Genomic DNA, 27,090 nt, shown 5'->3' with positions numbered 1-27,090 from the left:
TGGTCCTCCCACCGCCACGCCTACACCCCACTTTCCTGGCTGCTCCCGCTCAGTGTCCTTTGCTGGTTCTTCCTCATTTGTCTGAACACATCTACACACAAAACTGCAGGAAGGGCTTGTCTATCTATATTCATTCCTTTGGTGACATCACTCAGTCTTATGTCTTTAAAGACTATCATACATTGATGACTACCAAATTTATACCTTTATGGACTTCTGGTCTTCTCACATGAACTCCATATTAATTTCATAAATATCTACTCAGTATCACCTCTCAAATGTCTAAAAGCATCTGAAACTTAACATTTCCAATACTCTCAATTTCCCTTTCCAAACACACCTGTTAACTTTTCTATAAAGTCGTCCTTTTCTTAATGATCTATATATAAGATACTCTCTTTATTTTCTAAATATGAGAGTGGGATTTTTATTGCCTTCATTCTTGTATCCTCAGAACTAGAGTAGAATTTGAACATAATAAGCATCAATAAATATTTTTAAATGAATGAATGCCTGCTTTGTTTTTCTTCAGATCCTAATCATCTTCACTTCTACAACTCAGCTTCATAATCTGGCAATTTATGGTGATTCTCAACCTCTAATTCAACCCAAGGAGGTTCTAACATGTTGACTGCCTAATAATCTTTATAAAGTAGTACTGGGTTACAACATCCTCCAGGATAAACCTTTCAATGGTTTCCTACTACCTACAGAATAAAATCCCAACTCATTAATCTGGTATACCAGGTTAACACACCCAACTAGCTTGCCCGATGTGCTTTCCCTATCACCTGTTAATCTTCCAAAATATGGACTTGCGGTAAGAGGAAAACAAAAGCCAGTTAAAATGTTAACTACACAAATTTGGTGGAAGAGACAGCAGGATGTTCGAAAGCCCACAGACAAGAGAGAACAAAGTGGGTTTTGAAACCATTAGTAGTTTGGTGTTGAAGTACACATAAAAAAATAAGAAGGGGAAAGATGAGGCCAAAATAGATAGCAACAGGGAACAGAACCTTTGCCACACGGATCTTATATTTCCTTCTACTTAACACAAACTAGTTTAGATATATGGCCATTCACTTAATTTTTGTTCAAAGAATCAATCACTGAATTGTAACTTGATTCTGACTAATTCTATCCAACAATCAGCCTAACGTTTTTTTCCCCAATTAAAGGCCAAGCATAGCAAGAGTTCTAAAAATAGTTGTTTTTCCAACTATATCCTAACTTATCAATTACAGATAAAAGTTTTTCAACTTTGAATCAGGTGGTCATATATCAGAATTACCTTTGTTATATCAGAACCTGCTTTGTAAACAGTATGTTAGTAGACCTGGAACAAATTTGAAATAATTTTTTAATGCATCTAGCTCAATCATTAGCAGATGAAGAGTCCTGACTAAAGAGTCTTGACATAAGGTACTCCATTTTATAAGTGACAAGTTGAGACCAATTGCAGTAAAGGTCAGGTCATATGTAGGTCCAATCTGCGCATGGCCCGCTCTGCGCACAGCCCGTTCTGAGCACGACCCGCTCTGCGCACAGCCTGTTCTGCGCATGGCCCCGTTCCTGTGTATAAAAGGAGAATGAACTTGTACTTTGGGGTCTCCACCTGCGAGTGTGAGACCCCAGCATGCTGGCTACCCAATAAACGCTCTTGCTTTTGCATCCACGCATCTCCCGGTTATTTGGAGGTCGATTGCACAGACCCAACATTTGGGGGCTCGTCCAGGATCGTGCTCCAATAACTGGCGACCGTGCGGAGCATGCGGGTAAGTGTGTGACTGCAGTGTTTGATTGCCTGTTTATGTGCCATGTGTCCTTGTATTTGTGCCATTTATCGGTGGAAACCTGATCTGGCGGTCCAGAGACTAGGTGGACGCACTTTTTCCCCACACCTTGGTGAGCACGGAGACGTCCCTTGCTCACTTCTGTTTTTTTTGGACTTTATTTTTCAGTCTGGTGGGAGAAGGGAGGTCACTCCCTGATGGAGCCCTCTTATGGGAGAGGCCGTCCTCCCACACCTGGTTTCTGTTTCTTTTTGGAGAGCGTGACGGCGCCCTTTTACGGGAGAGGCCATCCCTCTTTGTCTGGTTTCTTTTTGGAAAAAGACGCCCTAACATTGTGTTCTCTGTTTGTATACTCGTATTTGTCTGTCTTGTCTTCTTGTTTCTCTTCACATGGGCCAGTTGCACTCTACTCCTTCTACTCCTCTGTCTATCTTCATATCTCACTTCAGTGACTTTCAAACCCAGGCTAAAAATTTTGGTCTTGCTGTCAAAAAGGGGTAAACTTTCTATCTTTTGCAGGAACAAATGGCCTAAGTTCAGAGTCGGGTGGCCTGAGGAGGGTACGTTTGACTTCCCCCCCATTTTCAGGGTCAAGGACCTTGTATATGGACATTCTGCGTACCCAGACCAGATTCCTTACGTCACCACTTGGCAGACTCTAGTGGAAAAGTCGACCTAAATGGCTGGCTCCCCTTCTTCCACCTTTAAAGGTGACCCTCGTGGCCTCCTCTAAAGCTCCAAGCTCCTCTAAGGCACCCTGCAAATTGAATCCCAATCCCTCAGTTCCTTCAGCCCCACCTCTTTATCCTGTCCCCCCCACTTCAGAAGATCCATCCTTTCCCCACCCACCACCATATGGACCGGCTCCTCTCCCCAATCCTCCTGAACCTTTACCTATGGAAGAGGAACCTGACCCGGAGGACCCACCCATGTTGATTAGTCTTCCTCATACTCGCTCTCGAGACCAACGAGCTCCCAAGAACACCCCAGGCAACATGGCCCTACCTTTGCGGGAGGCGGGTCCACTGGGCCCCAATGGCCAACAGTTCTTAGTTCATTGGCCTTTCTCTACCAGTGACTTGTATAATTGGAAAATGCAGAACACCCCCTTCTCTGAGAAACCCAGTAAACTTATAGACTTGTTGGATTCAGTCCTTTTCACCCACCAGCCCACCTGGGATGACTGCCATCAGCTTTTACAGGTTCTCTTCACTACTGAAGAGAGAAAGAGTCCTGACTGAAGCCCAGAAACTAGTCCCAAGGGTCGATGGGAGACCAACCATGGATTTAGATATTATAAACATCAGATTCCCCTTGAGTAGGCCCGACTGGGACTTCAATACGGACACAGGTAAGGAGAGGCTCGCTGTCTACCGCCAGATTCTGATGGGGGGGGGGGTCTCCAGGCAGCAGCATGCTGTCCCACCAATTTGTCTAAAGTAAGTCAGGTGAAACAGGAGCCCACAGAACCTCCTGGAGCTTTCCTTGAGAGACTGCTGGAAGCCTCCAGGACCTATACTCCCCTGGACCCAGAAGCTGCTGAAAACCGGTCTGTGGTAAGTTTGGCCTTTGTTAATCAATCAGCCCCAGACATAAGGCGTAAGTTACAAAGATTAGAAGGTCTTTGAGGGAAAAAGGCTAGCCGAACTTTTGGCAGTGGCTGAGAAAGCGTTCCATAACCGAGACACCCCAGAAGAAAAACAGACCCGCGGGTTGGCTAAGATTTTGTTGGCTAACTTGTTGGAAGGTCCTGCCTGAAACCGAGAATTAAAAAGGCTGACTGAACAACAGGGCCCTCGGGATCCCAAAGCCTCCCCCAAGGGCTGGAACCCACTGCAGAGAGACCAGTGTGCCTACTGCAAAGAGAGAGGCCACTGGAAAAATGAATGCCCCAAGTGAGAAGCAAGGGAACAACCCAAGGTCCTCCAGACAGAAGGCTTAGACGACTGAGGGGGATGGGGTTTGGCCCCCCTCCCCGAGCCTTGGGTAACCCTGAATGTGGAGGGGAAGCCAGTGACTTTTATGGTCGACACTGGAGCAGAACATTCAATCCTTAAGAACCCCATGGGGCCCCTTTCTCCCAAACAGTCCTGGGTACAGGGAGCCACAGGATCTGACCGATATTCATGGACTACCCGAAGATCCGTAGACCTAAAATTGGGATGGGTATCCCACTCAGTCATGGTTATCCCTGAGTGCCCCTACCCACTTCTGGGGAGAGATTTGCTATCCAAGGTGGGAGCCCACATCCACTTTGAGGGTGACTCGGTTTCCGTAAACGACCAGAGCGGAGCCCCCGTCAGCATTCTTACCTTATCGCTTAATGATGAACATAGACTTTACACTAGCCTGAGAAGAGAAAAAGACAACTATGAGCTCCTCCATAAATGGCTAAAAGAGATCCCAGAAGTATGGGCCGAGACGGGAGGCATCAGATGGGCAAAGCATCGGGCACGGATAGTGGTCCAACTAAAGGCCACTGCCACCCCTGTCCGTGTGCGGCAGTACCCGATCCCCCAAGAAGCAAAGGTGGGCATTGCCCTTCATATCTGATGCCTGCGACAGGCGGGAATTCTAGTTCCGTGCCAGTCACCTTGGAACACCCCTCTACTGCCTGTTAAAAAACCAGGGACAGTATGGCCCCGGAAGATGACTGGTTAGCCAGAGACGGGTAAGATTCCTCAAGGGAGGAACAACCTAAGACAGGCACAGTCACAGGGGGGCCATCAGGTGAGAAATTGGGGATCAACAGAGGTGAGGCTTAGAACCTCACCCCCCTGTTTTGAGAGAAATCTTCTGCATCCGTGGATGTTTTATTGCCCTTGTCTAGCTTGGATTAACACATAGTCTACAGGCACACACCTGATCATCTACATTTGCTCTCTTACAACACTAAACTATGTTTTCTACCTTTATCTTGCATCTACCTACCACTTCAGCATTTTATTAAAAATAATAATAATAATAATAAAGGGAGAAATGTGGGATTCACATATAAATCAAGTATAAAAATCGAACGAATATTCATATCTGACCTGTTTGTAGTTCATAATGCGTGATCAAAACCAAAAGTTTCTGTGATGACTGCCCTTGTACTGTTCACCATGTAAGAACTTATTCACTATGTAAGAATTTGTTCACCATGTAATAACTTGTTCGTTGTGCTTCAGAAGATCGGAGACTGATGAGAATTAGGCTTGGGATGGATTAATGATTGTGCATTGAGTCCCCTGTACAGAATTTTATTGTTGTTAACTGTTAACAACCATTTGATCAATAAGTATGAGAGATGCCCTCTCAAAAAAAAAAAAAAAGAAAGAAACCAGGGACAAATGACTTCCATCCAGTACAGGACTTGCGGGAAATTAATAAAAGGGTGGAGGACATCCACCCTACAGTCCCTTACACCCTTTTGAGCTATCTGCCACCTGACAGGGTCGTATACACCATCCTAGACCTAAAAGACACTTTCTTCAGCTTACCGCTAGCCACCTCAAGTCAACCGCTGTTTGCTTTTGAATGGAGAGATCTGGAGGACGGATTGAATGGTCAACTAACATGGACCAGGTTGCCTCAGGGATTCAAGAACTCACTGACCATCTTCGACAAGGCCCTCCACGAAGATCTGCAAGAAGTCACCTACTTGGGATACAAACTCAAAGGGGGACGCCGATGGCTATCCCAGGCCAGAAAAGAGACTATTTTCCAGCTACCAAGGCCAGACTGGATGGGCTGTCAGAGAGTTCTTGGGGACAATGGGATTCTGCCGCCTCTGGATTCCTGGCTTCGTTGAACTAGGTAGATACCTTTTCCAGATGGGTAGAAGCCTTTCCAACCAAAAGAGAAACTGCTGTAGTAGTTGCCAAGAAATTCCTGGAAGACATTATTCCAAGGTATGGCCTTCCCACTTTTATTGGATCAGACAACGGACCAGCTTTCGTCTCTCAGGTAACACAAGGGCTGAGTCATATATTGGGGACTAATTGGAAGCTATACTATGCATATCATCCCCAAAGCTTAGGTCAAGTAGAAAGGATGAATCGGACCATTAAGGAGATTTTAACCAATTAACCCTAGAGACTGGCAGTGACTGGGTGACTCTCCTCCCCTTCGTTCTGTTCAGGGTCAGGAACACTCCCTATAGATTGGGCATGACCCCGTTTGAAATCCTGTTTGGCAGGCCTCCCCCGATCCTTCCCAATTTGCGAGATGATCTGTTAGCTGAGCAAAATGATAAAAACTTTCTTTCCTCCCTACAAGCTTTGTTTCAGGTCCAAGAAGCCTTTTCAGTTGGTCCCGATGGCTAACAACTTTATTATCAGCAGTAGCAGGTCCCCTCTTACTTCTGATACTGGCTCTTATATGTGGCCCCTGCCTTATCAATGCCCTCCTCAAATTTGTACGGAAATGGATCTCCACCGTCCAACTCATGGTCCTTAGATCTCAATACAGGCCCTTGAGTAAGGAAGACCCTATTACGTTACTTCAAAGATTTGAAGTAGAATAAAACTCAAGGGGGGAATGAAGAGTCCTGACTAAAGAGTCTTGACATAAGCTACTCCGTTTTATAAGTGACAAGTTGAGACCAATTGCAGTAAAGGTCAGGTCTATCTAGGTCTGTTCTGTGCAAGGCCCGCTCTGCACACGGCCCACTCTGCGCACAGCCCCATTCTGTGTATAAAAGGAGAATGAACTTGTACTTTGGGGTCTCCACCTGCGAGTGTGAGACCCCAGCATGCTGGCCACCCAATAAACGCTCTTGCTTTTGCATCCACGCATCTCCCGGTTATTTGGAGGTCAATTGCATGGATCCAGCACAGATAACACTTTATATTATGAAGCGTTAAGGTATTTTGCTTTAATAGTATTTTACACTTTGACATGCTGTGTATGTTTCCAAAGTACTTTACTATTGTTCACTTTGATCCATAATAATCCTAATGTTACCAGGAAAAGAGTGGGGATAATTTATCTTATATTTACAGCAACTGAAGCCTAGGGAAGATAAGTGACTTGCTCAACAAGTTGAGGCTAAAAGTGAGCACAAGTAGGGAACTGGGTCTTCTGTGTTCTACACCACATTCTTTCAACTACCATATAGCCTCTAGGAAATCCGTGTGTTTAACATTTTCTGGTTTTTTTGGTAAGGTATTAAATATTAGCCCTTTAGAAAATGATACAAACATGATAACATCATTGGCAGGCAGCTTCACTACTCCACCTACAACACAAATCTAACTCAAAAAGCATGCCACCCCTCTCCACCATGACCACATTGCCTTATTAGTAATGATGAAAAATTCTCAGATGACTTAACATACTTTTGAACTTTAAAAAAAAAAACATTTAGCTGTACATTATTTTTATAAACTAACTCTAGAAAGTTAATCTCTTATAACATGCACTGTATCCAGTGGCAGGCAAAAAGCCCTATTTTGGCACTTTGCCCAGATGGCTCCAGTTTACAATTAAGAGTTTTAAATCTTTAAGAAATCCTAGAGAAATAAATTTATAGACCTAATTTTATAAAATCTGAAATGATCAATCTCCATAAATTACAGGGCTCTATAGGCCATAAACCTAGCCATTGGTTTTCTCTAACTTTCACTTTTAAATCTTCTCCCTTATAAAGCACAAAAGACAGGCAGGACTATTGCAGTCTAGAAAAATAGGGAGGAGGAAGCAGCAGACTACTAAAGGGCGTGTACTTTGTCTTGTAAAAGCAAACAAAGAACTTAATTTTCCAAGAGTCAAAGGAGAATAGAAAATGTTAGCAATGGAAAACTATGCTTGCAGTGTTCACTGACAGCAATTTTCTATGATCTTTTTTTTTTTTTACATATAGAAAAAATTTTACATATAGAAAAAAATAACCTTAAAAAAAAAAGCCAACTCATTCTAAATTCTTGGTAGTTCCTCATGGGTCCTTCGACGAAATCTGAAACAGGATCAGCCACAAGAAGGACCTAATATAAAGAATATGTAAAAAAATTGTAAAGAATACTTAAAACTTACTGTGTTAGGGATTAATGTAATAAATATTACTTAGGAGTTAATGTAAAGCCCCAAGATTTTAAAATACTAAGTTCAACATAGAACACATGTAAATTTTGAAGATCCCAGGTAAAAATTAATTACCTTTGGCTACTTTAAGCAATTATTAAAAAGTTGGTTGAGAAAAAGGCACTTGTAAAATATTAGGCATCATTCCCTCTACAAATTCAGTCACCTCTTGGAAAACAATCTGATTTTATGCCTATCTTAAAATGTTTATTCTAATTATCACCTACCATACTTTGTCTAGATTTTTGACCTACAAATTTCAGTGAACAATTAGATAATACTTTCAAGTTTTATGTCAATTAATTTATGGATTTAGATACTGTATGGATTCTTCTTCTTCAGCTGGTGTTTTAAACTTTAAAAATAAACCATGCAACTATTTCTTTAATAATGTATATATCCATTCTGTTTTTTTAATTTCTTTAAAGAGGAGAAATTAAACATACATTTTAAGAAATATAAGTGTAATAAAAATTTACCCAAAGCTCTTTAATTTTTCCCAATTTCCTAATATTAATTCTACTATGCTTCTGCTGTAACAAAATCTTGACTTTTATATGTATGTTTGGTCAATAGATTTAAAGTTTAAGTGGTTTATAAATCATACACAACTATAAACATGATGTTAATGCATCAGAAATCTGGGGAGAAGGAGCTTGGCAAAAGAAGCAACAAGCGAGGACAGTCAGATGTGTTTAAAAAAAAGTAAAGTAAGTCCCGTGTTGGGGAACATGGCTGGAGATGAATTTAGAGAAGCAAGGCAAGAAATAAATCAGTTTAATCTGTTAACAGCTCTCAGAGACTAGGAAACTTTCTGATCTTTGACACCTTGTGCTTCAGGCCTTGCATTCTGTTAAACCACTAGCCTTTTCTCAGGAATCAGCAGATACTGTATCCTCTCCTCTCCTACACTCAAGCTACTGTTTCTAGTAATAGGGGTAAGGAAGAAGTTTTTAAAAATAAGTTCGATTGGTATTCAAGAATTTAATTGTAACTTATTCATATTACGTAGGTTTAAAACCACATTCTTTTTTCCAGTTATAAAAAGCTTTATTTTGAAAGAATTTTAGATGTACAGAAGTTATAACCACTTTCTTTTAAAACACTGTCCTTTTTTAAAACTTATTTTGCTACCCAGTATCTTTTCTCAAGCAAATTGTAGTTCTTTAAGTGAACAGTTTATTTTGTTTTTATTAGAGTTTAATACAAAGTTTAAAAATGTTTCCTACAAAATTTTAATTGCCAGATATGTTAAAAGACATTTTAATTTTTGACTTTCTGCCCTGTCATAATTTAAAAAGCTATCGTTTTGGCACACACTAAGTTCTTAAATGTTATCTTTCAATTTTCTTAGCTTTTGTTTCATTCAAAATCAATGACAATATAATGCCCTGGTTATCTAGAAGGTAAAAGGATATGTGAAGTACCAACTTTGCCTTTAAATAGGCCTGTTGTTTCTTCTAAAAATAAGTCTACAGAATGATGGTAATTACACAGAACATCAAAGACAACCAATGACTTTTGAGCAATTTGTTGGAAGAGAACATTATTTTACTTTTTTAAATTAATGAAAAAAAGCCTTTCAGATCATCTAACATTATCAAAACATATCTACAGGCCTTCTCTTCCAGAATCATAAACTGATGAAAGATCAGTTCTCATTCCATCACAACATCCACTCATTATCAGAGGTGCTTTTAAGCTGTGTCTATTACTGGGCATCCACTGGAACACCTCCCAGGAATCTCAAATTTACTGTGACCAAAATGGGACCCATCATCTTTCCCATCAAAATCTACTTCTTTCTGTCACACGTCTCAATGAATGTTAAGTATATGGCTGCCTCTGTCAGAAACGTGAGAGTCATTCTTAACTCATGCCCCTCCCATGTCCCATATATCTAATCAGTCACCAAGACTTGATAACATTACCTGTAATCTCTGAAATTCTTTCACTTCTCTGTCAACTATGACTTCCCTAGGCTGTCAGTCATTTACAGTGTGGATTACTGCAAAAACTTGCTTAACTGACCTCCATACCTCTAGTGTTACAGTTTCTCCAGTCTTTTCTGGATATAGTGTGAACAATGTTTTGCTTCAAAAAAATCATATTAGGAGCCTTCAACGACCCAGGCCCCTCTTGCTCCCAATATAGAGTCCAAACTCTTTAATATGAAATAGAAGGGCCGGCATGATTTATTTTACCTCTTCTGGCTCATCCCCTTCCATTCATCTCTTTGCATTCTTGATTCCCACATACTGAATTTATTTTAGATTCTCACCTTGTTCTTTTCATAAATGCTTGGCACAACCTATCTCTTTCCTTAAGCTTGTCTTGTGACTACTCAAGCCTTCAGGTCTTAAACGTTTAAGGACTCTTCTCTGACCTCTCATGTGCTCTTACAGCACATTTTATCCCCTCCCTTCAGCTTTTACTACACTTAATTGTTACTGTTTTTCTCTATCCTCTAAACTGTGAACTTTGGGACAGCAGATTGTCTCTACTGTAGCCTAGCCTACTGTCTAGCCCACAGCTGATGTCCAATAAATATTTCAGAGTGAATGAATAAGAACTGATTTTGGAGTTACACCTACATTGCAATCCTGGTTCTGTCATTTATTAGCCATTGTGATCCTTGATCAAATTACTTACTTGCTCCTAAGCCTAAATTTCCTTTTATTATTTTTTTTTGAGGAATAAAAAAATCTATCTTGCAAGATTATGAGAATTAACTGATACTATATGTAGAGCAGCTAGAACATACCCTAACAAAATCAAGTATTTGTTTTGGTTAATGCTCTTCTGGTTACAAGGACAGAATGTGACTAGAGGTACCTTACGCAAAAAGGTTTTTTTTTGTTTTTTGTTTTAGTCTCATGGAATTCAAGGTCCTAAGAAAAAACTAGAACCAGGAATTCCAGTAAATGAAAGTTAGTTTGTTCATTTTCTCTTTTCCCCTGGTCCTTCTCTCTCTGTCCCCAACCCTTTTGTCCCCATCTCCTCCACTCCTCCCTGTTATCCACCTCCCCCCTCACATCCCCGTCAAGTTTGCTGGTCTCTCTCCACCCTTCACCTCTGCTATCCTATTCATCTGCTTCATTCTTCTCTCTTGTGGCAGAACGGCTTTTCAGCTCTTTACTTCACATGGTAGAACATGGATACCAACAGTTAAAGAGCTATGATCTTCATTTTAGAGCTAGACAGAGGGATTCTAAGTATCAACTCTAAATTCCTGAAGGTCTCTAACCCAGATTGGGTGAGCTCCCTTAAAAAATGAATCCAGGCAATCAAAACACTCAGCTTACTACTACATCAATTAACTAAAAGCTATTAAATGTTTCAAGAGAATGATTTTATTTAAGTAAAACAGCTACAAGAATATATTAGTAGTCAATTTTTAAGTTATACCTATTTGATTATAAACTACGTATGAATGGAAAAAGTGGTTATCAACATGAAACATGTAAAAAGGATTATCCTCTTTAACTTCCTGAAATTCTGATCTCAACAGCTAATGATGCAAAACAGACTACAAAAGTAAACTTTCTTTTTTAACAAAGGAAAAGGATACAAGGATATTCTAAGAAAGTTTTTAATTATACTGTATGCTTTAGCTAGACAACCAAAGAGAAAAACGGGGAGAAATCTCAAAAATCACGTCTTAAAATTTAAGCTAGCATTCTCTAAATGCCTTCCTCACATCTTGTTCCAAATTGAAAAGAAGAAAACCTTACGTGGAAAAAACGTGGGGAAAAATCATTGCATAACCTTTTGACAGCTCTCTAACATAAGTATGAATGTAATGTTACAACGAAATTGAATCTGAAAGCTTAACTTGGTTGAACTGGAAAGACCAGGATAAAACAGCGAGCAGTGAGTTACCATATTGTTCCTTGGCCCCGACACAGATTTCTCAAAGCTCATATATGTATCACATGCTGGTTCATTTTTCACCTGATATTTATTATTTGTAATACACAATTAACACTAAAAGTTTTTTTTTAGTTTTTTCCTTTAAGGATAATAAAACAAGCATGGTAGGTTACTTACATTAAGCAAAACAGGCACCGTAAACGATTAGCTGAGTTTCCAAATTTCATTTTGGTAGAAAAATGTCCATTTTGAGATACATTTTTGTCATATATATGGCCAAAACTTTTAATTCTAAGTGTCTACAGCACATTTACTAAATATAATTGCTAATTTCTTCTTGTATTAAAAGCAAATTTTTTCTTTTTAACTGAAAATTTCCTCCATGCTCACCATATTCAAATAGCAGATATATTTAGTTAAAAGGTGATGGATGAACTTACTTAATCCAGTCAACTACCACTGAAGACAGGCGCTATAATTATCCCTGTTTTACAAATGAGGACATTAAGGCCTGAGAGGTTAAGTAACTTGGCTCTTTGTCACAAAACTAGTGGCAGAATCAGAAGTTGAAAGTGAACTCAGAAGATCTTGTCTCAGTGTTTTCTATTTTGATTTCTGCCATACCAAGTTACCTATGATCTATTTCTAATAATAACTTCTATTCACATTATTTTATTGCTGACATAAATTATCACAAACTGGGTAGCTTTAAATGACACAAATTACCTTATAGTTCAGAAATTTGACATGGGTTTCACTGAGCTAAAATCACCCTGTTGCCAGGACTGTACTCCCTACTGGATAATCCATGAAAGAACTCGTTTTCTTGTCCTTTCCAGCATCTAGGGACTGCCCAAATTCCTTGGCTTATGCACGTTCTTCATCCTCAAAGACAGGAACAATGCCAATCTCTGTAGCCTTGCTTCCATCCATTACATTTAAGTCTTCTGCCTTTTCTACTCTTAAAACTCTTGTTACTACATTGGACCCACCTGGGGTGCTTGACATAAATGTGCTTAATTTCAGTGATACATGCAGGGGAGCTTAGGAAATCCAGAACAGGATCTTTGCCTATTAACTGTGTAGTCAGCCCAGAAGACATTCTGCAACATTCACTACTATAAAAGTGTCATTAACAAATTCTCATTATCATAGATTACATATTGGCAAATTAGCCTGCTTGCTAATCATATTTGTAACCCTACCCCCACCCCTTAAAATCAATGCTCTTTTGTGGTCATTTGTAGACATACACAGAGCTGTGATAATCTGAGTTGCCAGATCCACATGTCTGCCTTCCACCCAGCACAGGCTCTCACACTATAAACAAGTGTCCTGTCCACAGTCTATTGTTCCACTGTGTGTGTGCTTTTTGTTGATGTCACTGTTGAAATGGTCTCCAGGTGTTAGTGCTGAAGTGCTATCTAGTGTTCCCAAGCCAAGAAGATGTGATGTACCTTAATGCATAAACTGTTAGATAAACTTCATCCAGACATGAGTTATAGTCTGTTTGTGAGCTCGTTGTTAATGAATCAACAGTATTTATTAAATACGGTGCTTTTAAACAGAAGTACACATAGAACAAATTATGTATTAGTCAATGAAAATGTTGTAACCAGAGGCTTTCAGGAACCTAACCTTGTATTTCCTTTAGGAATTGTGGTTCAGTATTCACTAATTCAATGTTCATGCAGACTTTCTAGAACATAACCGCTGCAAATAATGAGAACTGACTGTATATAAATATTTTGATAGAAAAGATTTCCTTGAGTTAAAAATTATGCTTTTTGAAAATTGGCACTGTCAAATTTCCCTTTAATAACTGATTTTTAAATGAAAAGTCTAAAATGCTGTACTTTAAAAGTTTTTTGAAGTATACCTTTGTGTTCTATTTTAAAATTATACCTTTAAATGACTTGAAGCCCGCAACAATTTCTATACCACTTTGGCATTTAAGTTTAAGAATTAACTCAAATTAATTGTTACATTAGATTGTTTTGTCCCAAACAATAAAGTACTGACTTTACCAACCATGTATTTAGTTATCAATTACCAGATGTAAATGCAAGCAAATTGAGAAAAAGCAGTTATAACATTCCTATTCCCTGTATCTAATATTGTGCATATTCACTGCATTTCAAAATGTTTTGATGAATAAATAAATGAGTAAAGGAACTAACTAAACACAAGGTAATACACCAATAAATAATCTGATTAACAATGCAGGGTAAAATAATTAACTGAATTATAATCTAGTTGAAAAAAAATTCTCTTAATTAGATGATAATGATAAATACAAAAAAAGCAGCAAACATTAATGAACAGATAGTATGTCATAGCCAGTGTACTGAGCACCTAAGATGGATTATCTTACTTCTCAAAATATCCCCCAAATCAATTACTGTTATTTTCCTCATATACAGGCGCAGAACCTGATAAACAGAGGGCTAAATACTACAGTAACTGAGTGCGGCAGTAAGTCTCCAGAGCTCCAGTGATTTACCACTGACAAAGTGAACATCTTTAAAACTTTAAGTTTTAAACATGTAGCTCTATAATAGCCTGAGGTAGTTATTAAAAATGGAGATTTCTGGCTGTCACTCCAGGTTTACTGAACTAGAATTTCGGGAGGTAGAATTTAGGAGCCTGTATTTTAACAGACATACCAGATAAGGAGTAGCCACTGTGATATCTGAGAGCCACCACTCAGGTATATGATTGACTTCTTATTCCTATGCACTAAGCACACCTATTTACAATAATCAGAAAGCAACTCACCTTCATCTTCTCTATGTCTTTGTTCATATTATGTATTAGTCAATGAAAATGTTGTAACCAGAGGCTTTCAGGAACCTAACCTTGTATTTCCTTTAGGAATTGTGGTTCAGTATTCACTAATTCAATGTTCATGCAGACTTTCTAGAACATAACCGCTGCAAATAATGAGAACTGACTGTATATAAATATTTTGATAGAAAAGATTTCCTTGAGTTAAAAATTATGCTTTTTGAAAATTGGCACTGTCAAATTTCCCTTTAATAACTGATTTTTAAATGAAAAGTCTAAAATGCTGTACTTTAAAAGTTTTTTGAAGTATACCTTTGTGTTCTATTTTGTGCATAGAACATCCATTTTAATCCTTCAAAACCTCAAATCCAATTTCCACCAGACATTTCCTGAATGTGCCTTTCTCTCTTCTCCTGATCTGCTACTGAACTTTAAACTTCCAGTACAAGATTCTCTGGGGTTACCTAAAGAAGTTGCATACTTAATTGACAAGAGGAGAGGGCAGTTTCCTTCTTCTCTCAAGACTTTAATTAACATGGTGCCTGCCTGGAGTAGAAGTAAAAAAAATTTTTTTGAAGTTTGCTGAATTGAATTACAGATTCTTTTCCCCCATCAGTGTTTAGGACTTGACCCAGAAGATAAATATTAGTCAACAAAATTAATGTTTGAATCTGGCTTCCTTAACTGAATGGAGTGGAGACAACTAAAAAAATTTAATCCATACTAAATTAACATATATCAGATTAATTTACCAGTTATCTATACCTTCTTTAAACTATAAAGACTTAATAATGCTTATGACTTCAACAACTGCTCCAGTCTCAAATTGTCAGTAGAATGTGGGTGACAAGAAGACAGCAGCTACATGAAAAAGACAAAATAAAATGCATGCTCACCATTTCTAGGCATTTCTGACATCAATTCAGAGTGGCAACAACTGATAATACCAGTTTTCTGGGTCACTTATTACTTAGCAACTGCTATAATTCCCACTTAAAAATTGGTAGGAACCTTATAGACACTTGAATAAATGAAAATTTATGGGAAAATAGGATTTGGTACATAAATTTCTACATATACTAGTTGCACACCAAGGACATATCTGTATCATAAAATCAAATATATCTGCATGATATATGTTCTGAAGGAATTCATTCCATGTAAAATTTGAATCTCCAAAAATATGAATTTGCCTGCTTTAGCTTTTTGAAGTAAAAACTTAATATGGAAATAGTGTAAATGGTTTTAATCTCAACCAATGAAAATGTCACATTAAAAGGAGACAAAGTTTTTAATCAAAGAAAAGTTTTCTTTCTACCTTCGTTTACATGAGGAGCCTTTCACCCTATACTATTTATGATCACCTATTCTCAGTCTCCAGTTCCTTAGTTATGACCTAAAAATTAAGACTGGAAGGTTGGTATAATAAACACTTCTGAACTCTTTCTTAACTTCTGTGCTATACTATTTCAATCCTGAATTCAGTTTTTAAAACATATATATAATAACTATGCATGTAGATATGTCAACATTTCTAAAGTTTTATTAAAACATTAAAAGAACACACTTGATTTTTAAGGCTTATCATGTAAAAGAGTAGAAGATTCCAACTGGAGCCACAAATATTCTGTGGAAAACTATCAGAATTCAACCAGTTAAGAATTTTTGTAATCCTGATACTATTTTGTGCTCTTACCAATATATTACAGCAGTATTTGTTTGCTCAGGACAAGTATGTAAAAAAGTTTATTGAACTGAATTATGTCAACATTCATCTTATTATTAAGGTCCATATTTTATTATGCTTTGGGAACTGACATAATTCCACAGAGCAAGTTACCTATAAATGCATCAATTACTTCTGAATGGGAACAATTTTCTTATATTTCTGTTTTATCATTTATTGAGTAAGGACAACAGAATATGTTACATCTAAGGAAATGATACACAAAGTGTTTTCTCAAGATTTATCCTAAGGTGAATTTGTTTTTCACAATCCAGTATTCTTGTGTAAAAGAGGAAACACAAACTGAAATTATAAAATAAAAAGAACAGCAACTTTCTACCTCAACTTTTCAAAGGCTGTGTTCAGAGCAAAATTCATAGCCTTTATACACCTATTACTAGAAAGGTAATGAGGAAAAACCAAAAGTTAAAACTCAAAAGAGGATTTTTATTTGTAAATTATAGTGAGATTTCTTTTTCTGTGTTTAATGTGGTCATTTTTAGTTTTCATTATTATAATGAAAAATTACAACATGAATTACAAGTAAAAATCAATGAAACAGATATATCACTAGATTTAATCTTATTCAAGACACAAAAAGGGAAGAGTACATGTAGTATTAGGTATGAGAATACTGCTACAAAGAATTGAAGACAACAAATGGGAACTTTGTATAGGTCTCTGTACTAAAGTTTTGAGAACTAGATGGAGAAAGGGTGACTAGTCAAATAGAATTAATACAATTAACTCAGTGAAAAAGACAGGAAACCTAAATAGATCAATAAGCATGAAAAAAGTTTAAATCTTGTTTTAAAAAACAAAAAAGCACACGTTATACATTTCATGGGTAAATTATCTGACATTGAAAGAATAAATTAATCCTATGGTCTTTAATCTCTTCTAAGGCATAAGGAAAAGCTTCCTTCTTATTTTATGCTGACAGCCTAATGCTGACACAGTTGGTCTGCAATCTTACGGAGCCAAGAAGTTGGGGAGTAAGCAAAAGATCTATTGGAGATTCCGAGTCAGGTAAATCTCTCTTCCCACCCTTAAGAAACCTCTCTCAGACTACTAGCAAATAACATTACTCAGTCAGTAGATAATTGCAATTTTTTTCTGGGGGAAGTAACTGCACTGAAAGCCCCTAATATACCACAGTCACTAAGGATCAGCAATAGCATCCTCTCCTCACCCACCATACCAGATACATGATCACTGACTATAGTTTTGGGTTTGTTTGTTTTCAGATTAAGAAAATTTTATTCAGTCTAGGACAGCCCTGAAAATGAGTACAAATAATAAAAATGTGTTATTTTGCTTTTTAATCTCAAAACATATCTAATTTATCTTTTTATTTTTCTAACCTTTACATATACAGATTTAGCCTGAGAGAAATCCAGGCCATTTGTCTTTTAGGGATTACAAATTTCTTGGTTGTGGTATTCTTTCAATAGACATTCTGGGTTATCAAGAAACCTCCTTTCCCAGCCATTACCTAAGTTACTCAGAGATTCTCTGTATTCATTCATTCAAAAAATATGTTACTAAAAGCCTAAAAAGTGGAGATACAGCAGTGAACAAAACAACGTCCCTGCTCTCATGCAGTATGTACTCTTAATAGGAAGAGTAATATTAAGGGCTTACTATGTGCTTATATGCTAAGCATTTTGCTAAGTGCTCTTGCACATACTGACCCACTTAATTCTTAAAACAACCATATGAGAGTTAAGGGCTACTTTTATTCTTCCTTTAAAGATGAGGAAAATGAGGCACAGATATAATATGTAGCTTATCCAAGATAACAGTTACTACCAGGCAGATGGCTCTAGAGCACTGTGTCCAACAGAAATATAAAATAAACCACATATGTAAGTTTAAATTTTCTACTAGCCACATTAAAAAAAGCAAAAAACAGAGCAAAAAACTGCTGAGACTGATTTTAGTAACATATCTGATTTAACCTAATACATCCAAATCAATATAAAAAGTTGAATTATTTACATTCTTATTGTACTAAGTCTTCAAAATCTGGTGTGTAGTCTATCTACACTTACAGCACATCTCAATTTGGACTAGCCATATTTCAAGGGCTAAACGGTCCCATGTGGCTAGAAGCTACCTGTGATATTTTGGTTAATAATAAATATATATTTGTGGTCTTCGTCCCCATTACCAGCACAGAGCTGAAATTCTAAAACCTTTGGAACTCCCTAAGTGATAAGAGCAATAAAGGTGAAAGGAACACCTTTTGTTATTCATAACAACTCCCATTCAACCACACCCAGTTTACATAAATGTAAGGACTTTTGGAAAGCCCCAAGGGTAGAGAGTGGGTTCTGTGGATAAAATGAGAGTTCCTGTGGCCAGGATTCTCACCTGGCCCTGGTTGACTAGCTCACTGCACACCTGTGGGCAATACATGGCTGATGACTCTATAAAAAGAGCTCCCGCCAGTGCTCTGGGCACGACATGGTGGCAGGGCCGCAAGGCTGCAGGAAAGCAGAGCAGAGGCTGGAGTGGTGGCAGCGCCGAGGACAGAGGGCCAGAAGACGGCTGTGTGGGACGACTGTGCAGACAGAGGGGCCCAGAGGCAGAGACCTGCTTGCCGCATGCAGTCTCGCTCTGAGTGAACAGGATTTTAGTGACTGACCTGCCACCTGGAAATAAAGTTGGGTATAACCCTTAAACCCCAAGAACGTTTTGCTGTCATTTTCTTTGGTCACACTGAAGCCACAGCGAACTTGCCCGGGGCTGAACCCCATTGGCAAGACAGGTTCCCAAAGGCATCAACGACAAGATTCTGATTCAGTGGTTGGGACTTTGTTAGCCATTCTAGCAAATTATCAAACTGGAGGGGGTTGTGGGAACTCCCAATTTATAGTCTGGCTGAACAGAAGTTGTGGGTAACCTGAGGATCCACTATTTGAAACTGGCACCTGGGGGAGGGAGCCGGAGGGAGGCAGTCTTGAGGGACTCAACACTTAAATTGCGGGACTGAGACAGGTGATAGTAGGATGCAGGAAGCTAACAGGACCCTTGTAAGTTTAAAAAACAAAAAAACCCCCAATCCAACTCAGCCATTTAGCTGGACCTCACCTGCTCTGACCAGTTTTGCCCTATACAGATAAAACTCAGCCATTCAAAGTTCACTTAGATAGACCTCAGCTGCTCTGACTGGTTGTGCCCTATGCAAATGAAGCACTGTACTTTCAGCCAATCAGGAGTGAGTTGTGAGGTCATTTGTTCAGTTCTCCATTAGGTCCTGGGGTGGGACTTCCTCCTCTCAGAAGGCAATACAAACCCCAGACACCACAGCCCTGACGGCATCCTCGCTAACAGCCCCTCATGATTAGCAGGAGCTTTCTCTTTTCACTCACTAAAAGAGCTTTTTGCTGGTTGCTCCGTTCTTTGTCACCTCTGAGACACGATCCTGGGGGAAAAAAACAGCACTCTGGCCGGTAACAGGATCTAATGCTAACTCCAGGTCTCCAGGTAAATAGCATCAGAACTGAAACAAAGGACACCCAGCTGGTGTTGGAAAACTGGTTGTTATGGGAAGAATCCCACATATTCAGTGGCCAGGTGCTCTGTGGTAGTGTACAGAGAAAATAGTTTTCCTTTAGATAGGTTTTTTTTCCCCTTTCCCTACTATACTGGTCAGTGCTCATAACCACTGTTCCATGCTTCTCTACTAGAAATAAATAGGTAATTTATTCTTAGTATATAAGAATAGTTTTGTATTAGCAAGTCTATTCATAATATTAATTCATCATATCTTAAAAAATGGAAAAGCCATTTAAAAAAATAAAAGCCTAGAAAAAAATTTTAAATCAGTATGCACCCCTACTTAATAAAGACCCTCCATGAACTCGAAATAGAAGAATCCTTCTACAGTTTTATGCATCTAGAGCTACAGCTCAAATAAACTCTGGCATCATGCCTTAATGGCAAACACTAGAAACAATCTTATTAAAGCTCAAAACGACATTTTAACCTGTTCCGAAAGTACTAACCAATGCAATTAGAACAAAATAAAATGGATAAATATTTGCAGTAAATTGGAATTATAATCACTGCTTCTACATAATCATTATTCAGAGAAATCTAAGAGAACTAAATGAAAAACCATCAGAAATGAGATTTCTACAGAGCAGTTGCAAAACAGAGAAATAAGTAGCTTTTTTATACACCAAAAATTAGCCAGTAATAAAATATAATTTAAAAACAAACCATTCAAAACCACACATATCCGCTAAAAGGAACCTCTGATCTTGATACATCTGAAGTGGCAGATTCCAAAGCAAGAGCAAGGTAAATACAAGATGAGCCTGGGACATCTTACACCAAGATAAATGAAGTAGTAATGAAAAGGAAAAGGTAAGTATCAAAAGACACAGGGGCTTTCTAGAATAGGATCTTGCAGGCCAAAAAAAAGATAAACCTGATCATCAAAATGAATAGTGACACTAAGCAATTATAACCCACTGACTAAAAATGAATCCATAAGCCATTCTTATACAAACAAATGAGGAAGAAAGGTTTTCTCACATCATCTCAACTAGTAAGTGTAGAAGGAAATATAGTTAGAAAAGTATTATTTCACAAGCAACACTGCAGTGATCAGTGCCAGTAAGACTCACTGATGGAGAATAAAACTATTTCCCCACAGGCAACTTACTAATTAAAAAGAGAAAAATGCTAACTTTATAGTGGAGAAACCTGACAGCTACCACCTTACTTAACTAAGCAGAGTTAACACTGCCAATAATGGGACCAACTAATACAGTCTGCCTCCTGATGGACTGTACTAGGGAGGATACAATGCCCCTTAATGTAGTATTTCTGCCCTAAATTCATAATCTGAATCTAATCATGAGGAAACACCAGACAAACCCTCATTGGTACACTGTACAAAACATGTAGCCTGACTTTTCATCATCATGAAAGATAAATTAGGCTGAATTAACTGTTCAGATTAAGGGAGACTAAAGAGGTAAGACAACTAAATGTAATAGACTGGATTCTAGATTTGAGTTATAAAGGAAACTATTAGGAAAACTGGAAAAAATTTGATTATGGACTGCTGCATTAGTTTCTTCAGGCTGGTATAAACAAATGGCTTAAAAATAACAAATTTATTCTCAAAGTTATGAAGGCTGGCAGCTCAAAGTCAAGATGTTGGCAGGGTCATGCTTCCTCTGAAACTAGACAGAATTCTTTCTTGCCCTCTCCTAACTTCTGATTGTGGCTGGCCATTGGGCAGGTTCCTTGGTGTGTTGCATGGCTCCAATCTCTGCCTCTGTTGTCACATTGGCATTTACCTCTTACAAAGACTCAGTCAGTTAATAAGGCCCACCCCCATTCAGTATGACTTATCCTAACTTGATTACACCTGCAAAGACCCTATTTTCAAATGAGGTCGCATCCATAGGAACTGTAGGTTAGGGTTTAACTATCTTTTGGGAGAACACAATTCAACCTATAACAACTACATACTAGACAATTTTATTAGTAATGTTAAAATTCCTGAATTCAATAATTATACTGTGGTCGTGTAGTAAAATGTCTGTTTTTAGAAAATACACACCACAGTACTTAGGGTAATGAACCAATATGTTTCAAGTAGTGGGAGAAAGGGGTGAAGGAATACACATATACACAGGAGGGAATGATAAAATTAAACGTGACAAAATCTTAACAACTGGTAAATCTAGGTGAGGAGGATCTAGTTCTATGTACTACTCTTGCAGCTCTTCTGTAACCTTGAAATTATTTCCAAATAACATTTTTTTAAAACCACATGTGAAATAATACCTATGAATAAGTTTAACAAAAATGTTCAGAATCAATAATAAGAATATAGAACTAGGATATAAAGAATCTGGGATATAAAGAATTGATCAGAGTCAATATTAATATAAAACTGGGATATAAAGAATCAATAAATAGGAACATATCACTTACTTTTAGACAGTAAGATCCATTATTATAAAGATCTCCATTCTTCCTAAATAAATCTAAATAATTAACATTCTTGAAGTCAAAATCAAAATGAAGTTCATATGGACAAGTAAATGCATAAGAATAGCCAAGAAAGTTTTGAAGAAAAATGAGGAAAGAAGAAAAAAAGAAGAAAAGTTGCCCTACTAGCAATCACAATCTAATTTTTAAGAGTATAGGCTCAGAGTTAGAGAATTGGTTAGAGTACTAGCCTGTAATTTGAATAAATGTTAATTTCTTGAAGTCTATTTCTTTATCTGTAGAAAAATTAAGATATTAAGAATACCTAACTCAGTGCTTGCTTTGACAGTACATTACTAAAAATTGGAACAATACAGAGAAGCAGTAGCATGGTCCTTGTGCAAGGAAGACAAGCAAATTCATGAAGTATTTCACACAAAAAAGAAAATCCTTTCATTAAATAAAATGGCTATATGTCAGAACATTTAAGCCAGATTTTCAAAAGAAAAATACCTAACTCCTACGGTTTTGTGAGAAGTGAATTAGTTAAAATATGTTAGAGTATTTATCTCTGGGACTGGCACAAAGACAATATTCAATATATGGTAAGTGCTGCTCTTGCTGTTAAGTGGTTGTGACCATCATCCTAAAGCTGTGTGGACCATGCAAAGTAAGTACCTTTGCGCCCAGACACAAACCTGGAAGTACAAGAATTTGTACATGCTAAAGGTGGTATTTTGAATCACTGGGAAAGGATAGTTTTAATAAACACTAATGAGCTGTATCATCTGAAGAAAAACAGTGGATTCTTATCTCACAACATATACAAATATAAATTCCAGAGTAAAGAAGCTAAATTATTTGTAATATTTCAAAAAATAACCAGAATGTAAATTAGTGCAACCATTGTGGAAAGCAGTATGGAGGTTCCTCAAAATGCTCAAAATAGAAATACCATTTGACCCAGGAATTCCACTCCTAGGAATTTACCTTAAGAATGCAGGATCCCAATTTCAAAAAGACATATGCACCCCTATGTTTATTGCAGCACTATTTACAATAGCCAAGAAATGGGGCAACCTAAGTGTCCATCAGTAGATGAATGGATAAAGAAGAGGTGGTACATATACACAATGGAATATTATTCAGCCATAAGAAGAAACAAATCCTACCATTTGCAACAACATGGATGGAGCTAGGGGGTATTATGCTCAGTAAAATAAGCCAGGCAGAGAAAGACAAGTACCAAATGATTTCATTCATATGTGAAGTATAAGAACAAAGAAAAACTGAAGGAACAAAACAGCAGCAGAATCACAGAACCCAAGAATGGACTAACAGTTACCAAAGGGAAAGGGACTGGGGAGGATGGGTGGGAAGGGAGGGATAAGGGCGGGGAAAAAGAAAGGGGGCATTACGATTAGCATGTATAATGTGGGGCAGGGGGCACAGGGAGGGCTGTACAACACAGAGAAGACAAGTAGTGATTCTACAGCATCTTACTACGCTGATGGACAGTGACTGTAATGGTGTTTGTGGGGGGGACTTGGTGAAGGGGGGTGCCTAGTAAACATAATGTTCTTCATGTAATTGTAGATTAATGATACCAAAATTAAAAAAAATAAGATCTTAAAAATAAATAAATAAATATAAATAACCTATAAATAGCATTTTTAAAATGATCATCAGCTATGGAAAATATCCTTAAAACACAAAATCTGTAAGTTATAAAGGAAAAATATTTTTAATACTTTGAAAGGAATATATCAGAACAAAGACAAGCTAGGATATGGAGAAAGTTTCTGCAACATAAAGACAAAGGATTACTAACCATGCTATATGAAAAATCAATCCTTAGATTCTGTAAGAAAAAGATAAATAACCCAATAGCAAAATTGGCAGAGGTTATGAAAAAGCAGTTCACCACAAAGAAAAATGCACAGTAATTTCAAGTGAAAAAGCAAATTAGAATAACTTTAAGGTATCTTTATTCATATATATAACAAAAATAAAACAATATTTGAGGATATTATGGTCTAAGCAAGCAAGTTTATATATTCCAGTTCAATGTTCCTTTAAAAAAAAAACTGGAAATACATAAAAAGAGCTTTGAACCTGTTAATATCCCTGGCTCTGAATATCACAAAAAAGATAAGTAATGTGACTCGTGCCATTAGAAGACTTAATTACATAAAGGGGAAAATAAAAGACACCCCCCCCAAAAAAAAGTACAGAAGGAATCAACAAGTCTGTTAGAAGGAAATTAGGCTTATCAAGTCTGACCACGCACCACAGGAAAGTACCACTGACAGACAATAAGGACCCAGCATTTACTCAAACTTCCAGAGATGGATGGTTCAATGATTCAATAAAGCACTGTTGGACAACTGTTAAAAATTACTTATTTCTAACCTTTCAACTGTTTATAAATTATAACTGTTTAATAACTAAAGTTTTTTTTTTAAATCAGGAATCAAAGGCAACTTCCAATGTCTGCATTTATTAAAATTCACCTTTTGAGGCATCATTTAATCAATTTTCTTTTTTTGAGAGGTCTGTCTCGATGATTTCTGTTAACTGGTGGGGCCCCGGTAATACCTGAAATATCTTTCAGAACTTTCAGACAGAATATCAGTTAAAGCTAGATGCCCCTCTTACTATTACCTACTTTCTTACGTTTTTCCCCCAACTTTTCTACTTAAAGAGCATCCTCTAATTACAGAAATTAGGAGAAAAAAAAAAACAATGCTAGGTGTTCCCTGTTATTATCCAATGTTCCTAAACTGTGGATCTGTGCTTCCTTCTTGTGTCTGGCTATGAATTTATCTCCAAGAATCGTCTGTATTGGTTTTCTTTAAGCATCAATGATTCCAAAAATCCTATTCATCCTGACATTATCCTGAGGTTCCTGACCCTCTCCTCTACTCTGCCCTTTATTACAAGTTCCTCCTTCTGATTTAAGTTCTATTCATTGAAAGAATAAATTCAAAAGCAAAAACTAAGGCCCAGTAGGAGTACCTGAGGTAGGGGAGGGGTGTGAATAGAGATGGGAAGGCAGCTTTAGTGCCACGATAATCTATCAACTATCCCCACAAAATCTTTGCTATGGCTAATTACTATCTTTTCTCAATCACAAGAGGTGTTATGTAAGTGCAAGTATAATCCCCATTTTACTATGATCCCTTCCTCCCACCAGAGTGCTACCCAAGCTTTTCATATAAAAGGTTTGGGGCATTTTTACACTTTTCATTCTTTTAGGTGGTATACTGCCCATTAGATTCTTACTGAAACCACAGACTCTTACTGATTTTCTAATGTTTCCTAAAAGTCTAGGTCATGTAGCTCCTCAAAGTCCTGAATTACCTTTCCTGTTACTTTTAATATAAACCTCAAGACAAGGTCCTATCTCCAAAGGTTCTTTCTAGAATTTGTATATCTGTTGGTCCTAAATAAGTTCAAAATAGCAAATCTTCATGGCTTCCTTTACTATGTAAAACATGAAATTTCTCCAGATGTTCTGCTTATAAAAAAAAACAAACTCCCAGAAGGTATTGGACTATTTGATGTTTCCACCATAACTAGTTTGCTTCTGTACCAACATTGTTGCCTTAAATTAAGAAGCAACATCTATGTCCACACCTTTAAAATAAATATTCTGACCATGTTTATATAAACAAACAGTGTATTTCCATATAGATGTCCAACTTCTTTAACTACTAGGTTACTTCCTCTCCCTTTCTGTGGCAGAGACAGCTACCTTTCCACCAAAAATTCATTCTCCCCTTCCATGATTGTCACTGGAAGGTAGCTCTCCTGCCATGGACTATTTTTCCCAGCTCTACTTAAAAACCAGATACATGCATGCGACTTGTTTCCATTAGTGTAAGGTAAGGGGAACTCATGTGCCTGAGTTTTTAAGAGGCATGGTTGCTAGAGATATATTTAGAGAATAAGATAGAGAAAAGGAACACCCTTATTATCATCTTACTGCTCTTCAACATTACAAACTGGCTACCAACCCAAACCTCAGTTTCTCCATCAGACTTAATTAGAATGCTTATTTGAACTCATCCTGAGCATTAATGCCACTAGATGATTACTCGACCTGCTACTCCAAGGAGTCTTGAGTCAAGAGCATCTATTGTTATTGCATGAGTTTTTAGTGAGGAACTAGCTGTTTGCTGACATTCCTTTCTCCTATGACCATGGTAAGCAAATGCTGCCAGAGGACTGTTGTCCTTTTATACATTTGAAAATATTTAGTAAGTGTCTACAAAGGGCTATTGTTCTAGATGCTTAGGATAACTTCCATGACCAAAACAGAGATCCCTACCTTCAAAGATCTTACATTCTAGCTGCAGTTGCTCCCAACATTTTCGACTTGGCAATTTAAAACCTGTCAACCCTCACACAGACTTAATAAACACGGGCCATGATGGAACTGTTGCAGTTATGTGTGAAGGAGTTGTACTGTAGATATTCTATGAGGGATAATAATGCTACAAAATCAAGCTAGTATTCCCACTAGAAAACAAGGCACCAGCTTATTAGAGAGGACAATGGGTACATTCTTAGACACAACTGAAGAAATAAAAGGAAGCCAAAGAAGAAAAGGCATCTAAGGTGGTGAAGGAAATCATTGTTCATGGAACTTGAAACAGTGGCAGAAGAGTAGCAAACAAAATTTCCATTTGGAACTTTAGGTGAGACTCTTCCTCCAGAGAGTGAGGAATTCATGTAACAGTAAGATTTATAGGAACAAGCCAGTACATAAAAAAATCCTCCTATTTCCTCCAGAAGGAAGTGAAGTGTTGAATGGTTGGTGAGTCTGTACCAAGGTGTAGGAAATTACCATCCTACTGACAGGGCAAATTAAAAAGTGTGCTC

At 37.7% G+C, this 27,090-nt stretch overlaps 1 protein-coding gene and 1 non-coding gene across 6 annotated transcripts in view; one reads left to right on the top strand and one right to left on the bottom strand.

Moving 5' to 3' along the window:
* Positions 1 to 27,090, bottom strand: part of YES1 (YES proto-oncogene 1, Src family tyrosine kinase) — a 79,902-nt gene that overhangs the window by 43,940 nt on the left and 8,872 nt on the right. The window lies entirely within an intron of this gene.
* LOC118922779 (U6 spliceosomal RNA) lies at positions 22,537 to 22,644 on the top strand. Its single transcript, XR_005028882.2, has one exon. It is a non-coding gene; the product is annotated as a U6 spliceosomal RNA (small nuclear RNA).

The sequence above is a fragment of the Manis pentadactyla genome, chromosome 6 (assembly GCF_030020395.1).
Source record: "Manis pentadactyla isolate mManPen7 chromosome 6, mManPen7.hap1, whole genome shotgun sequence".
NCBI lineage: Eukaryota > Metazoa > Chordata > Mammalia > Pholidota > Manidae > Manis > Manis pentadactyla.
The sequence above is the reverse complement of the archived record's forward strand: the minus strand, read 5'-3'. Positions and strand labels throughout refer to the sequence as shown.